The sequence below is a fragment of the Rattus norvegicus genome, chromosome 8 (assembly GCF_021556685.1).
Source record: "Rattus norvegicus strain SHRSP/BbbUtx chromosome 8, alternate assembly SHRSP_T2T, whole genome shotgun sequence".
NCBI classification, from domain to species: Eukaryota; Metazoa; Chordata; class Mammalia; order Rodentia; family Muridae; genus Rattus; species Rattus norvegicus.
Window position 1 is genome coordinate 64,393,061 of NC_141541.1, and position 15,904 is coordinate 64,408,964.

The 15,904-nt window shown below is 40.7% G+C and overlaps 1 protein-coding gene and 1 long non-coding RNA gene across 13 annotated transcripts in view; one reads left to right on the forward strand and one right to left on the reverse strand.

Annotated features, from left to right (window-relative positions):
* LOC148004147 (uncharacterized) overlaps positions 1–4,861 on the forward strand; it is a 31,141-nt gene extending 26,280 nt beyond the window's left edge. For all 3 annotated transcript variants that reach the window (XR_015627700.1, XR_015627702.1, XR_015627701.1), the window contains 2 exons: positions 125–182; positions 2,151–4,861. This is a non-coding gene — a long non-coding RNA (uncharacterized LOC148004147). The remainder of the gene's footprint in view (positions 1–124; positions 183–2,150) is intronic.
* Peak1 (pseudopodium-enriched atypical kinase 1) overlaps positions 1–15,904 on the reverse strand; it is a 227,422-nt gene that overhangs the window by 64,141 nt on the left and 147,377 nt on the right.

The window sequence follows — 15,904 nt, forward strand, 5'->3', positions numbered from 1 at the left end:
TAGACCCTAGATAAGAGCATGCTGAACAAATTCTAATAAGTCCTAGACACAGGGTCACTGCCCATTAAGACTCACAATTTCTAAAAAAACCTGACATATATGATACTTTTGTTTCTGCTCTTAGAATGAAGAAAATGGGATTTGCCTAAGGCCACACAGTGTCTGTGGAGGCCAGATCCAGGGTAAGTGAATGCATGCAGTGTACGTTCAGATGGTTGGGTTCAGCTCCGACTGCTACCCCAGCAGAGAACGCCAGGCTGAAGTAGGGAGACATGGCCATTGGAGAAAAGAAACGAGGGGAAGAGAGATGAGGGAGATAAAAGGCAGAGGGACACTGGAAAAAGAAAAAAAGTTCATTATTCTATGATTTTTACAATATAACCATTTCTGGTTATTTAGTAGTGTAACCTGTACTTTGGTAAGTGATATTATATTTTTAAATACACTAAAATTTTCCTTCTTCAGCTAAAGAAAAGCAAACAATCTATTCTGTAAAGTATTTATAATTTAAACTTTTAAAGAAGAAAATACTAAATCAACATCTGAATTACAGACTAATTTGAGAAATACAGATTGATTACTTCAAGAAAATACTGCAATGTAACAAGTTTTAATTAAAATTATACTGAAAGACTATTCCCTAAACTTGGATCCAGGGTGTAGTTTTCAAGGGTCTGTGAGTTCTCAAAATAGGTTCATATTGATCTAGAAGTAAAATTTCTGTGTAAAATAAGTTAACACAGGGACATGGGGGATGGCCCAGAGGGTGAAGTGCTTGTTGTGAGCATAGGACCTGAGCTTAGATCTCCAGCACCCACATACAAGGCAGGCAGGGTAGCAGCATGTGCACATGACCTCTGCACTGACTGAATGGGCTGCTGGCTGGTACTTGCTGGCTGGCCAGCCTACCTGAAACAACAGCTCAGTGTTCATAATCTAAGCTGGCACCATGTACACCATTACTATAAGAAATAATGAGGGGACAAACAGACTTGATTCGTATGTAAATGATTCAGTATTTCCAAGTGAAGACAAAAATGACACCATGATATAAGCTGTATTTACTGTACCCATGTTGGACTTTCAGTATGTTAGAAAGGTGCTGGAGAGATGGCTCAGCAGTTAAGAGCACTTGCTGCTCTTCCAGAGGACCCAAGATCTATCCTCATCACCCATGTGGGGCAGCTGACACTACTTATAACTTGAGCTGGCCTGCAAGGACATCTATACCCACATTGCATGTACTTATACAGGTATAAACACATAAATAAAAATAAAATCGGTCTTGAGAAAGGAAAGAAAGAAATATGGCATAAGAAGACCATTCTGGGCATGATGTCATCTACCTATAATTCTAACACACAGGGGATAGAGGCCGTAGGATCAGACTTCAGGATAATCCTTAAAAACATAGTGAATTTGAGGCAAGCTTGGCCTACACGAAACCCTGTCTCAAAAACGAAGCAAGTCAGTGTAAAGAAGAAAATTGGGGTAACAGGCAGTTTATATTCAGTTTGAGTAACGATTTAGTTTCAATAAAGCATTATCTATCAGAACATTATCAATAATTTGCTTTTCACCAGGTGTTTTGTACTTAACTTTAATCTGGTTTATAATTAAATAAAAACATAGAGAATTTATAACTAATTCTTTAAGTAAAATTTTACAATGTATAAACACTGAAATACTAAACTTACTAATTCTTCTCCAATTCAAGAAGATTTATAAATTACTAAAGATTAAAAAAGCAGTGCCTTAAAAACAATGCTCCTTTATTTTAGGTAAGTATTCCTCTTGGGAACTTACTCACATTATTGATTTGCTAAGCATCTGTTAAGGAGATGTAATTATTTACAGTCTTTATGAAAACGAATTACAATAACATAAAATGCTTAATTCTTGGGCTGACTGGTAAACACGAGTTATTTCCTGTTATTAAATCTGTATCCAGTGGATTTATGAAGGAGAGTGATGTCTTCCAGTCCCTTCTAAGTGTATCTATGTCCCAATCTTGACTTAAAAACTGAGCATCTGGGAAGCTGAAGCAACAGAAACACTGTTACCTACACTGCTCAGGCTTCAGTGAGTGTGGATGGTTTCAAGTTTCAACTGTCTTGTAAGCTTATCTACTATTTATTGCTTTTACACAGAAAATGTATTTCAGATTATTTGCAACTGCCTTGAACAACAACAACAAAAACCCCAAACCCAAACCAACCAACCAACCAACCAAACAAACAAAAAAAAAAAAAAAAAAAAGGAAAAGCTGCAGCAACCCACTTCAGACTTGCATTTTACATCAATCTCAAAAGATACTGTCAGGAACAAGTTTCTGAACAACAGTGGAATGTAATACTGCTTGTGCTGTAAGAACATGGGGAGGAATGGAGAAGAAACATGAAACGTGGCAGGTGGGAAGCACTGTGGTTAGTTTATCTCTGACAAGGCTAGATCAGACAAACCTGAGCTAATGGAGAGGCAGTGGGAACTACTGAGGCCTGACTTGAGAGGCTAAGTAGTTAAGAGTTAGGGGAATCACTATCCCTGAACTCAGGCTGTATTACAGAGAAATAGTGATAAAAACTGTATGGTTTTGGTACAGAGACAGGCAGATAGACCAGTGGAATAGAATTGAAGACCCAGAAGTGAACCCACACACCTATGGTCACTTGATTTTTGACAAAGGAGCCAAAACCATCAAATGGAAAAAAGATAGCATTTTCAGCAAATGGTGCTGGTTCAACTGGAGGTCAACATGTAGAAGAATGCAGATTGATCCCTTCTTGTCACCCTGTACAAAGCTTAAGTCCAAGTGGATCAAGGACCTCTGCATCAAACTAGATACACTCAAACTAATAGAAGAAAAAGTGGGGAAGCATCTTGAACACATGGGCACTGGAGAAAATTTCCTGAACAAAACACCAATGGCTTATGCTCTAAGATCAAGAATCGACAAATGGGATCTCATCAAACTACAAAGCTTCTGTAAGCAAAGGGCACTGTTGTTAGGACAAAACGGCAACCAACAGATTGGGAAAAGATCTTTACCAATCCTACAACTGACAGAGGGTTTATATCCAAAATAAACAAAGAACTCAAGAAGTTAGACTGCAGGGAGAAAAAGAACCCTAATGGTGCTGGTTCAACTGGAGGGCAACATGTAGAAGAATGCAGATCGATCCATGCTTATCACCCTGTACAAAGCTTAAGTCCAAGTGGATCAAGGACCTCCACATCAAACCAGACACACTCAAACTAATAGAAGAAAAACTAGGGAAGCATCTGGAACACATGGGCACTGGAAAAAATTTCCTGAACAAAACACCAATGGCTTATGCTCTAAGATCAAGAATCGACAAATGGGATCTCATAAAACTGCAAAGCTTCTGTAAGGCAAAGGACACTGTGGTTAGGACAAAACGGCAACCAACAGATTGGGAAAAGATCTTTACCAATCCTACAACAGATAGAGGCCTTATATCCAAAATATACAAAGAACTCAAGAAGTTAGACCGCAGGGAAACAAATAACCCTATTAAAAAATGGGGTTCAGAGCTAAACAAAGAATTCACAGCTGAGGAATGCCGAATGGCTGAGAAACACCTAAAGAAATGTTCAACATCTTTAGTCATAAGGGAAATGCAAATCAAAACAACCCTGAGATTTCACCTCACACCAGTGCGATTGGCTAAGATCAAAAACTCAGGTGACAGCAGATGCTGGCGAGGATGTGGAGAAAGAGGAACACTCCTCCATTGTTGGTGGGATTGCAGACTGGTAAAACCATTCTGGAAATCAGTCTGGAGGTTCCTCAGAAAATTGGACATTGAACTGCCTGAGGATCCAGCTATACCTCTCTTGGGCATATACCCAAAAGATGCCTCAACATATAAAAGAGACACGTGCTCCACTATGTTCATCGCAGCCTTATTTATAATAGCCAGAAAATGGAAAGAACCCAGATGCCCTTCAACAGAGGAATGGATACAGAAAATGTGGTACATCTACACAATGGAATATTACTCAGCTATCAAAAACAACGAGTTTATGAAATTCGTAGGCAAATGGTTGGAACTGGAAAATATCATCCTGAGTGAGCTAACCCAATCACAGAAAGACATACATGGTATGCACTCATTGATAAGTGGCTATTAGCCCAAATGCTTGAATTACCCTAGATCCCTAGAACAAACGAAACTCAAGACGGATGATCAAAATGTGAATGCTTCACTCCTTCTTTAAATGAGGAAAAAGAATACCCTTGGCAGGGAAGGGAGAGGCAAAGATTAAAACAGAGACTGAACGAACACCCATTCAGAGCCTGCCCCACATGTGGCCCATACATATACAGCCACCCAATTAGACAAGATGGATGAAGCAAAGAAGTGCAGACCGACAGGAGACGGATGTAGATCGCTCCTGAGAGACACAGCCAGAATACAGCAAATATAGAGGCGAATGCCAGCAGCAAACCACTGAACTGAGAATAGGTCCCCTATTGAAGGAATCAGAGAAAGAACTGGAAGAGCTTGAAGGGGCTCGAGACCCCAAAAGTACAACAATGCCAAGCAACCAGAGCTTCCAGGGACTAAGCCACTACCTAAAGACTATACATGGACTGACCCTGGACTCTGACCCCATAGGTAGCAATGAATATCCTAGTAAGAGCACCAGTGGAAGGGGAAGCCCTGGGTCCTGCTAAGACTGAACCCCCAGTGAACTAGTCTATGGGGGGAGGGCGGCAATGGGGGGAGGGTTGGGAGGGGAACACCCATAAGGAAGGGGAGGGGGGAGGGGGATGTTTGCCCGGAAACCGGGAAAGGGAATAACACTCGAAATGTATATAAGAAATACTCAAGTTAATAAAAAAAAATGAAAAAAAAATTATTTTCAATAATAAAAAAAAATGGGGTTCAGAGCTAAACAAAGAATTCACAGCTGAGGAATGCCAAATGGCTGAGAAACACCTAAAGAAATGTTCAACATCTTTAGTCATAAGGGAAATGCAAATCAAAACAACCCTGAGATTCCACCTCACACCAGTCAGAATGGCAAAGATCAAAAACTCAGGTGACAGCAGATGCTGGCGAGGATGTGGAGAAAGAGGAACACTCCTCCATTGTTGGTGGGATTGCAGACTGGTACAACCATTCTGGAAATCAGTCTGGAGGTTCCTCAGAAAATTGGACATTGAACTACCTGAGGACCCAGCTATACCTCTCTTGGGCATATACCCAAAAGATGTCCCAACATATAACAAAGACACATGCTCCACTATGTTCATAGCAACCTTATTTATAATAGCCAGAAGCTGGAAAGAACCCAGATGCCCTTCAACAGAGGAATGGATACAGAAAATGTGGTACATCTACACAATGGAATATTACTCAGCTATCAAAAACAATGACTTTATGAAATTCATAGGCAAATCGAGGGAACTGGAAAATATCATCCTGAGTGAGGTAACCCAATCACAGAAAAACACACATGGTATGCACTCATTGATAAGTGGATATTAGCCCAAATACTTGAATTGCCCTAGATGCACAGAACACATGAACTCAGGAGGGATGACCAAAATGCGAATGCTTCACTCCTTCTTTAAAAGGGGAACAAGAATACCCTTGGCAGGGACTAGGGAGGCAAAGTTTAGAACAGAGGCAGAAGGAACACCCATTCTGAGCCTGCCCCACATGTGGCCCATACATATACAGCCACCACACTAGATAAGATGGATGAAGCAAAGAAGTGCAGGCTGACAGGAACCGAATGTAGATCTCTCCTGAGAGACACAGCCAGAATACAGTAAATACAGAGGCGAATGCCAGCAGCAAACCACTGAACTGAGAACGGGACCCTGTTGAAGGAATCAGAGAAAGGACTAGAAGAGCTTGAAGGGGCTCGAGACCCCATATGAACAACAATGCCAAGCAACCAGAGCTTCCAGGAACTAAGCCACTACCCAAAGACTATACATGGACTGACCCTGGGCTCCAACCCCATAGGTAGCAATGAATAGCCTAGTAAGAGCACCAGTGGAAGGGGAAGCCCTTGGTCCTGCCAAGACTGAAGCCCCAGTGAACGTGATTGTTGGGGGGAGGGCAGTAATGGGGGGAGGATGGGGAGGGGAACACCCATATAGAAGGGGAGAAGGAGGGGTTAGGGGGATGTTGGTTGGGAAACCAGGAAAGGGAATAACAATTGAAATGTAAATAAGAAATACCCAAGTTAATAAAGATGGAGGGGGAAAAAAAGAGTTATTAACCAATGGGGTGCTGGGGAAGAGAAAATGAAGATGACCCTAAGGCCTTTCTTGGTCCAATCCCAGGATGACTTCCCAAGACGCATAATAAAGTTGTGGACAATCCAGCTCACAGCAGTAACACTCCTTTGATCATCAAATTGCAACAGACAGTGGGAAAGGCAGAGCAAAATAACCCAGCAACAAAACTGATCTGATGCTCTAAAGAAGATATCAAACACATCCTGAAGCCAGGCGAGTGGTTCAGAACACCCATATCTTTAATTTATGTGTTGTCCATACAAACTTGACTCTCAACCTTGAGTAAAAATAATACAGCAGGAGTGACAAGAACCATACAGGTGGCTGAAATGGACGGGGAGACAACGAAGGTGGAAGAGCGGCAACGATCTCGTTAGCTTTATTTTACCATACATAGAGTAAAAGTAGAAAAACGAAACTGAGCTGAGTATGTGCAGTTAAGGGGTCAGTGATGGGTAGGAAAGACAGGAATGTCTATCAGAGCATTCAAATACCCAGATCCTTAGGAAAAATAGCCACAGCCTAGACCTTGGGGACATACTGGATTTTAATAGAAAAGGAGACGGTTGGACAGGAGATCAGCTACACCATCGTCACCAAAGTGTGCTGGTCTGCATTCTCACCACTGAAGATGCCCCTGACCTAGGAGGGTGATGCCTCTGAGGCTCCTGCATGTCAGGTGTCTGTCTGCCAGGCCTGAAGAAGGCTGGCTTACGGCTCTTATGACCAGCAGACCACTTGGTATTTTTTCTGTTCCTATTTTAACAACCCGTCACTACAAGGACACTTAGAAGTACAGGTAACGAAAACTCAAAGATATCCCTAAGTACCTTTGTAAGTTTACCCAAGTTTCTCAAACATGCTTTATGGACTTTATCATCTTTTTAAATTAAGAGAAACTTAATTCTTTATAATATAAAAAAAATCAGAAAATGAAGATAGAGAACAACCCTTGCTGCTCAGAACAACAACAACAACAACAACAACAACAACAACAACAACAACAAAAAAGCCAAAATTTTGCTACTTGCCCTTTTGGGTCTTTTTCTAATATTCAGGCCAAGCAGCACATGTACACAGATAAACAGATGAATGTCATATAATCAACAGGCTGTTTGGGAACACTTTTAAAATCTTTTCTAAAATTTACAATCTATTCTAAATATTACATAAATGCAAATTCGGGTTAAATACAATTTTTAATTGTTCAAACAAACAAGGCAAAAAAATAAAGTTGCATTTCGAGTCCTTTATTAACTTGAGACAATTAAAACCATGTGTCATGTGTAAAAGCACTTCTGGTATGGAAACGTATCTGGTACCACAAGTCAACCTTTGACCTCCACAAAAAGTGTATCCTCCAGGTGTGCACGTGTGGATTATCTATGCATGCATCACATACACACACAGAAAAAATAAAAAGGCTATAGCATGTGGCTCTGAGGTAAATTAATTACTGAGCCTGAATGTGATGCCCCAGGTTTGATTCCCAACACTGAAATAAAAGGGAAGGGCAGGGCTCTAATGATTTTCCCATGGTTTTGTCCATTTGTAAACGTTTAAGCAGTGTCTACACCTCGTGCTTCTGTCTTCAGAAGCACTGGACATCAGCTTCTGGTTACCTGTAGACCTCTCTTCACACACAACTGATTAGCTTTCCTCCACAATCATTTTCAGTCCTTGGCAGTCTCAACACTGGGAAACTCTCAAGCTGGGCCAACTCTGAATGGTCCATCTCATGCAATACCCAGATCCTACTTCAACGGCTGACTTTCAGTCCTTTAGTCTGCCCTCTCCTGTTGACCTGCCTGCAAACCACACGCGGGTCCTGGATTTGCTTTGTGAATAGAATGCTGAGATGATATACTGCCGTTTCCTAATTTCCCTTTTAACAAAAATAGCCCGCTTTGTACCTTATTTCTCCATAAAATCACAGAGGGCTCAACTGTCTATTTAACACCCTTGAACTCCAGAGAATGAAAGGTAATGCATGTTCCTGATACTATCTTTCATTTTTTAAAAGCATCCTTTCCTGCAGGTCCACTCCTGGGACAATTGCTCAAAATTCTACAGCCCACGTCAAAGTGAACTCCGCCGTGAAGCTGCTCATCTTAAGTTAACGGATCCTTCCCCAAACCCTTATTGCATGCTCCTCACTGTTGTTTGTACACTTCCTTCCCTCATTAACTTCAGGTACGTGAAGGCAAGAGACATTTCTCCGTCCGTTATGGCACTGATCTGCTTCTCAGAGAGATAAATAAGTGGTGCGGTGCTACCTAGTTGTTTTTTTTTTTTTTCTTCAGAGCTGGGGACCGAACCCAGGGCCTTGTGCTTGCTAGGCAAGCGCTCTACCACTGAGCTAAATCCCCAACCCCCCACTGAGCTAAAACCCCCAACCCCTGGTGCTACCTAGTTTTACTGAAGACAGAAACATTCATATGGTGACAAGGGACTCCCAATGGCAGATGGGGAGATAAAACATGAAAAAGCAAGCGTGGAAACCCAAAACCATTTCAGGGCAGGGCAAACAGCCCTATATACCTTAATGGTATTACCATATTCTAGAATAGCATTGTGTTGATGTTGACACTAATTACAGCAGGCCAGCAAGAAATGTTAAATTATGTTTGGTATGCTATGTTTAACAAGAAACAAAGCAACAAAAGTGTGAATATGTTTTGGAAACATTTTCATACAAATGGTTTTATTATTTACATTTATTAGATTATAAAATAAACTCATTAAAAGAACTTTTAAAAATAGGGGGAAAAAAGCACTCCTAATTGTATTTTGCATAAAAATCAGGTCACAGTGGCACTAAGTGATTATTTAATTAAAATGGTTTAATATTAAAGATTTCAAACTCACAAAAGTTAGCCAAAAAATTGGTAACTGATGCTCAAATCTCTCCAAAGGGAGAGAACGGTGGGGTACTGGATTTTTACTGCGCTGACCTAAAGGTATTTATTCACTCATTCTCAGGTCTTAGGGAGATGAGGATGTGGGGACCCCAGCCACAAAAGGAAGGTAAAAATGGAGAGTAAGAGACAGGATCTCCCAGACAAAACTGTGGGAGGACAACTAGAAGTGAGAGGAGAAACAGGCAAAGCCTAGCATAGGAGCAAACACATTTACAAAACGGACAGCACTTCCTTCATTTTCCCCTCTCTTGACTTTCTTTGTTCTAATTGACTTCAGGCTGATGCATGTACCCTGAGATGCATGCTGAATTCCAATGAAGTCCTCCTACACGTATACTTTATACCAACACAATCCAGTTAAAAGGATTTTAATTGGTGTGCACCATTCCCTGCAATTTCAACATTTAAAAAATGAATAGTCTCACTAAGTACCAGATGGTGACATGTACTAATTAATCAGGACTATTCAATGAATGAGCATATTAAAATGAATGTACCTATTAGACATGTGTTGCCGACGCTCTATCCTGAGGAAGCAGCTCCGTAAATGAGCGCCCACGGAAGGTGCAGCCTTACCGTGACACTCGTGAGCATCTCCCACAGTGATTTGCAGCAGTAATACCACCACACTTGTGTTTCCCTCTAGATCACTCGATATTTCACGTTAAGCAGCCATGAGCCCTGCTATCCTTCCATAATCTACTCCACCTCCTAAAGCTAGAGCTACCTGAACACCGGGCGGCAGGTTTCCTGCTGTACAGACAGTTCTAACACACTCTAAGGTTGGTTTTAAAGGGACAATGGGTGAAAAGACAGATCAAATAATGTTCCTGAGTCAGCTCCTTCCTCCTCAATTTGTCTGCCAGGTAGTGGGAGCCTGAGCTCGGCTAACTGAAGGAGTAACAAAGTACGACAGAAGCCTGCCTGACGGTCTGCATGGTTGGATCTTCCTCAAACACTGTCTGCAGTGGACAGAGATACATAACCTATCTGTAGGCCTCAAAAGAGGAAGAAACCTTACAACTCATTTGTAAGATTACCTCACATTCAGGACTCTTCTGTTTTATCCTTTGTTACCATCATTTCAAACATATTCTAATAGAAAATTGCTCAAATCTCTCTAGATTTATAGGACACAACGTTTTTTGACTTGCTGAAAACACTAAAAACCCAGACGGTTTTGAAGGAGGCAGAAAGGCAGGGACAGAACCATGGAGAAGGTAGCTTGAGGCAGACTTACTGTCTGGCATACAGCAACCAATGCCAAACATTAGTCATCTCTCACAGAAAATATGGAAATGGTGGGGAAAAAAATTGCTCCTTGAAAACTCAACTCAAAGAGGAACCTAACTCTAAAAGAAGTCTAAAGATGATCCCTTTGGGAATTTAGGGATCATGATAAAAAGTGTGATTTAGAAGTATACCTTCAAAGATGAAGACAATATATGCTGCCTTCTAAAAGAAGCCTATGAGATAGAACTTTGAGGAACCGGTGCTTGTTTATGATGCGTGGCAGCAATGGTTGTTGCTTAAAATGAAAGCATTACCCCAAAGAATCTTTAGGAGAGCACAAGTCAATAATAGAAACAACAAAATTTGTAGTTATAGGCCAGAAAAACCTCTCTAGCGGCAAAGGCAATTTTTATTTTATTATTTTCCCTGGGCTCTTGCTTAAAATCAAGAGGTAGAGTTTATGTAACATTCAAGAAGAATTTAATTAGTTTGAATGTAATTAAAAGTAAAATGACATGAACATTTTCATGATGGGGTTTCTGTGCAATGACTGAATAATCTTTAAAAATTCCATTACTATGGTTTAATAATTTCTGATAGACCTACTGCTTTCAAAGTTTTGGTCATACTAGCCAATTTAAATGGAGAATATTTTGGGCTAGCATTCAGCGTAGAGTAGGTTTTCTACGACTTTTATGTTCTGGGGCTGCAGAGATGGTTCTGCAGTTAAGAGCAGGGCTGTTCATATCATCTGTAACTCCAGCTTTAGACATCTGACTCTTCCTGGCCTCTGTGGGCACCGGGCACGCACATGGTGCATAAAACCAAACCCATATACACAACACGAAAACATATTAAAAAACAAACCTCATATTTTGAGATAAAACCCAGTAAGACAAGATATCAAAACCAATCATAGCTCAGTTCAATCACAAAACACAACTATATGCTATGGAAACAGACCCCTGACTCAGTGAAGGGAAAGCGATGCCTAAGACAACCTAAGGGGACTAGACGACTTCCAGAGTACTCCGAACAAGTCTATTGCATAACCATGAAAAGTACAATTGATTAATGCACCATAAATCTACAAAGGAAGGAAGGAGGGAGGGAAGATGGAATGAATGAATGAGCAAGCATGATGGCCCTTGGACACATAGGAAGGACAGACCTGACTTAATGTGAAGAGCGACGTGCTGAGCACACTGCCACTCTCAGGTCACAGCCAGCTCTCACCAGAAGACTGCAGCAATACTTAATATTAAAGCTTTGTCTGACTTGAAGCAACACAGAAGACAAAAATAAATACCAACTCCTACAAAAAGCAGATGAATCAGATGCACATGGGGAATCAGTGTAGTCTAAGTGTGATATTTAACATAGTTGTGGTTGGAAATCCAACTCCTTCTTCTGTCTTTAAAACGCAACTCTGAATTAATCATTCATGCCTTTGGCTAAATGTCAGGCTACTTCCAAGGTACCTGAAATTCTTGGAAAGAGGCCATGAATATATTAAGATAAAAATGGACACTGAATTAAGTTTTCTCTGATGATAAAATAAAAGTGCAGAGACGATATTCAGGATATGATGTGTTCCTTGCTGGTCTCTCAAGCTAGAAAGAGGTAGGACTGATTACCTCCCTATGGGGAAGGCTGGGGGATGATGCTTGGAAGTGGAGAAGCAGTAGAATTAAGAAGTGAAGCTTATCAAGTTACATAATAATATTTGGAAAATTTGGGGTCAATATATAGACTTTAAAATTTGATAGATAGTGGTGAAACCTTTTAAGAATCTGTCCTTTGAGCCAGAGATCATGATGTTTATGAGAAATGGAAGGAAAAAAGAAGCCAGACACCGTAGACAACTCTCCCATGCTCTCTCTTGTGGTGGTGTGATGAGAATGTCCCCAGAGGGCTCGGATGGTTGAACACACAGTCCCCAGTTGGTGGAGCTATTGGGGGATGAGGAGGAGGTGTAGCCTTGTTGATGAATATCTCTGGTTTGGGTTTGAGAGTTTAAATCCTCAGGCTACTTCCATTTTGCTGGCCTGTGCTTCATGATTGCGGCTTCGGTTATGCCTGCTGCTTGCTGACATGCCTCCCTAACAGCGTGGACTTTAACCCCTCGGAACTGTAAGCCTAAATAAACTCATTTACTTACTTTGCATTGGCCATAATATTTTATCAGAGCCACAGAAAAATAATTAATACATCTCTCACAGGCAGACCCTCCACGACAATGAAAGAACATGAAAGGAGAGAAGTGACTATTTGGCAAGAGGAAGGGACTAGAGCAGGGGAAAGGGATATGACAACTAAAGCAACCTAAGACTAAAGACTTTCAAAAGATAGCACAAACAAATTGGTACTTTTATCCTTTCTTTTTTCTTCCCTCTTTTTTTTTTTTTTTTACTGGAAATAGATTTTTTTTCATACATTTATTCTGATTACGGTTTCCCCTTTGTAACTCCTCTGAGAGCTACCTCTCTTCAAAAAACAGACTTTTAAAGAATAATAATAATATTAATAATAAAAAACCAAACCAAAACATTCAAACAGAAGAAAAAGAGCCAAAGAAAAAGCACAAGGAACATATATAGACACAGAGACACACACACAGTAATCCCATAAGAACACAAAACTAGAAGCACACACACACACACACACACACACACACACACACACAGGTGCACACACACACTACTGTGTTGGTTTTGTGTTGGCCATCTACTGCTGGGCATGAGGCCTGCCCTTAGAGTGGTTTTTATTCCTGCTGAGACCCCACTGGAAAGAACGGATTTTTCATTTGCTACTGGTTATCAAGTAGCATCCTGAGTTAGGGATGTGGGCTTTCGTCCACTTCTCTGTGCTAGGACCCCATCTGCTGTAGAGCTGTGCAGGCGTGTGGGTGCTGTCACCGTCTGTGAGTTCGTCTGTCAGTTAATCCTGCTTGTTCCCTTGCTGTCCTCCATCTCTGTTGGCTTGTACACTCCTTCTGCCTCCTATTTCAGTGTTCTCTGAGCCCCGAGATGACTGAATGTTATAGGGTCTCACTCTCGGCACATTTTCTGGCTGTGGGTCTCTGTATTTGTTCCCATCTAAATATTCTAAAAGAAAAAATTTTAAAGCTTTTATTTTCCTTAAAGAAAGGGGGGGAATCTGTTCCCAGATACTTCTAACAATAAATTTGAGTTGCTTGGATTTGATACATTTGTCAGCAACTACATAGTTGCTAAGTGCATAGTTGCTAACAATGGAGCATCAGTATCTCAGTAGTTCTATAGGGGAATTTTAATTGGAGTTTTAGGAATGGAGGAAAGAAGCTAACACTGAGACAATACACAGATACTATGCTGAAAACTATGCTAACCCATCTATCCTTTTAACAACCCTGTATCATTTTTCTAATGTATTGATGAGAAAAGAGATTCAATGGCATAATACCAGGAAACAGGAGCTAATATGAGAACCCAGGCCTGGGTGACTCTAAACCCCTGCTTTATACAATAATGGCATTTATAAAATATGTCACATTAGACATAAGTTGTATGGTTCTTATAATAACCCCCCTAACATTGATAGAAAGGAAAAAGTAAAAAGAAACAAGGAACAGAACCATTTTAATACCAAGCAGAATAACATGAACTACACTGAACCTACCAGAAAACCTTTAGGGCATGAACCGATGGCCTGGTAATCCGAGCTGCTATACTGAGCATGCCTGTTCTTCTTATCAGCGACCATCCAACAGTCTGAACAGTAGTTCTAACATGAGAAGTTTCTCAAAACAAATGAAGAGTAATCTTTTTACTGTTGGTATGGTTTTACATATGGATATGGATTGTGATATGATTTTCAAGTTGTACAAAGTAAAGTACCACACCACATCACAGGTGCTCTTGGTGCTCTTTTAGTGAAGGATCTTTTAAACTTTGGTATATCTAAATACCCGAGTATCTTGTAAAATGCAGTTTCTGATTCAGTAGGTCTGGGGTAACAGACACTTGGGAGTAGCAGTTTTTAGAATATACAACATATGGAGTTTATAGAAATGTGGGAAACGGTAGTTGTACGAATTTTTAAAATCACCTTTTTTGGGGTCAAGCATATCTAGTTCAGTGGTAGAATGACTGCCAGGGCTGAGCTTCACCCTGGGTCGTATTAATAGCATTGAGAAAAAGATTCTACCAATCCCTAGCTATGTGCTAAAAGCACAGCTCAAGGGCGTTTCATTACACTGCATAGCATATTCTCTGGACCTTAACCAAGAATGAACACAATTCTGAAGAACAAAGCCACAAGGCTGACATTGTCACACATCAGAAGGTGCTATTTGGGCCAGAGAGATGGCCTAGAAGTTAAGAACAATTCTTATTCCTGTAGAGGACCCAGGTATGGTTCCAGCACCTCCAAGGCAGTTCAAAGCTGTCTGTACCAGTTCAAAGCATCCATGGCTACATGTGGTGAGAGCTTCATAACACAGCAGACCCAGCACATGGCAGGAGGAATGTATGAAAGACTCCAAGCAGATGTATTTAGAAGACAGGGAGGGAACAAAGGAGCTGACTCACACCTCACAACATACTTGAGAATTAATCCACTCTCAGAAGAATAACATTAATCCCTCTTAATGATACCACTTCTGGACATCAATACTGGCAACCAACTTTCTACATGGGTTCTGGCAGAAGCAAAAACACATTGAAATGACAGTATCCATGTAATATAAGTGGCAAATATACTTAAAATAATACCAAGCCAAAAAAATAAAATAAAAAGACATAGAAGAGTTTCAGATGTATACTGTGAAGCAAGAGAAGCATATGGTCACAGGACCATATACTATGATTACATCTCTATGACATTATAGGATATGCATGATTATGAAGAAGATAAAAGGATCAGTGAAAGAGGAATGGATAAAGTGCAAGTCAGCTTTAGTGCAGTGACACTATTCTATCTAGTACTGTAATGCTGAGTACATGTCATTGCACGCTATCAAAACCCTTAGAATATGTAACACAGAACAAATTATGAGTAGGGTGATGATATGTTGATGCCAGTTCACTTGTACTACGCTAGTGTGCAGAATGTTGACTGTACAGGCGACAGTATGTGTGTATCAATGAGGTTTGGTGGCACACAGAAAAATCTCTGTATCTTCAACTTTTCAATAACTGAAACTGCTTAAAGAAATAGACTCTATGTGTCTGTATCACACTCCTTTCTCCCAAGGTTCAGGGATCATCAAGAAAGAAGACATGGAAAGACTGTATCCAAAAGAGGTAATGGGTGACTACAGTAAGAGTGCTTTCTCCATACAACAGAGGAACAAGGAAACAGAGAAGCCATGACTGTGTGTACAAGACCTGATTGAGAGAGATTCCAGTCATACAAAATCCCACATGAAGCAGGGAGGAATTCCCACCCTTAGCAGAGGAGCTTCAGAGGTGACCGAAGACTGCTG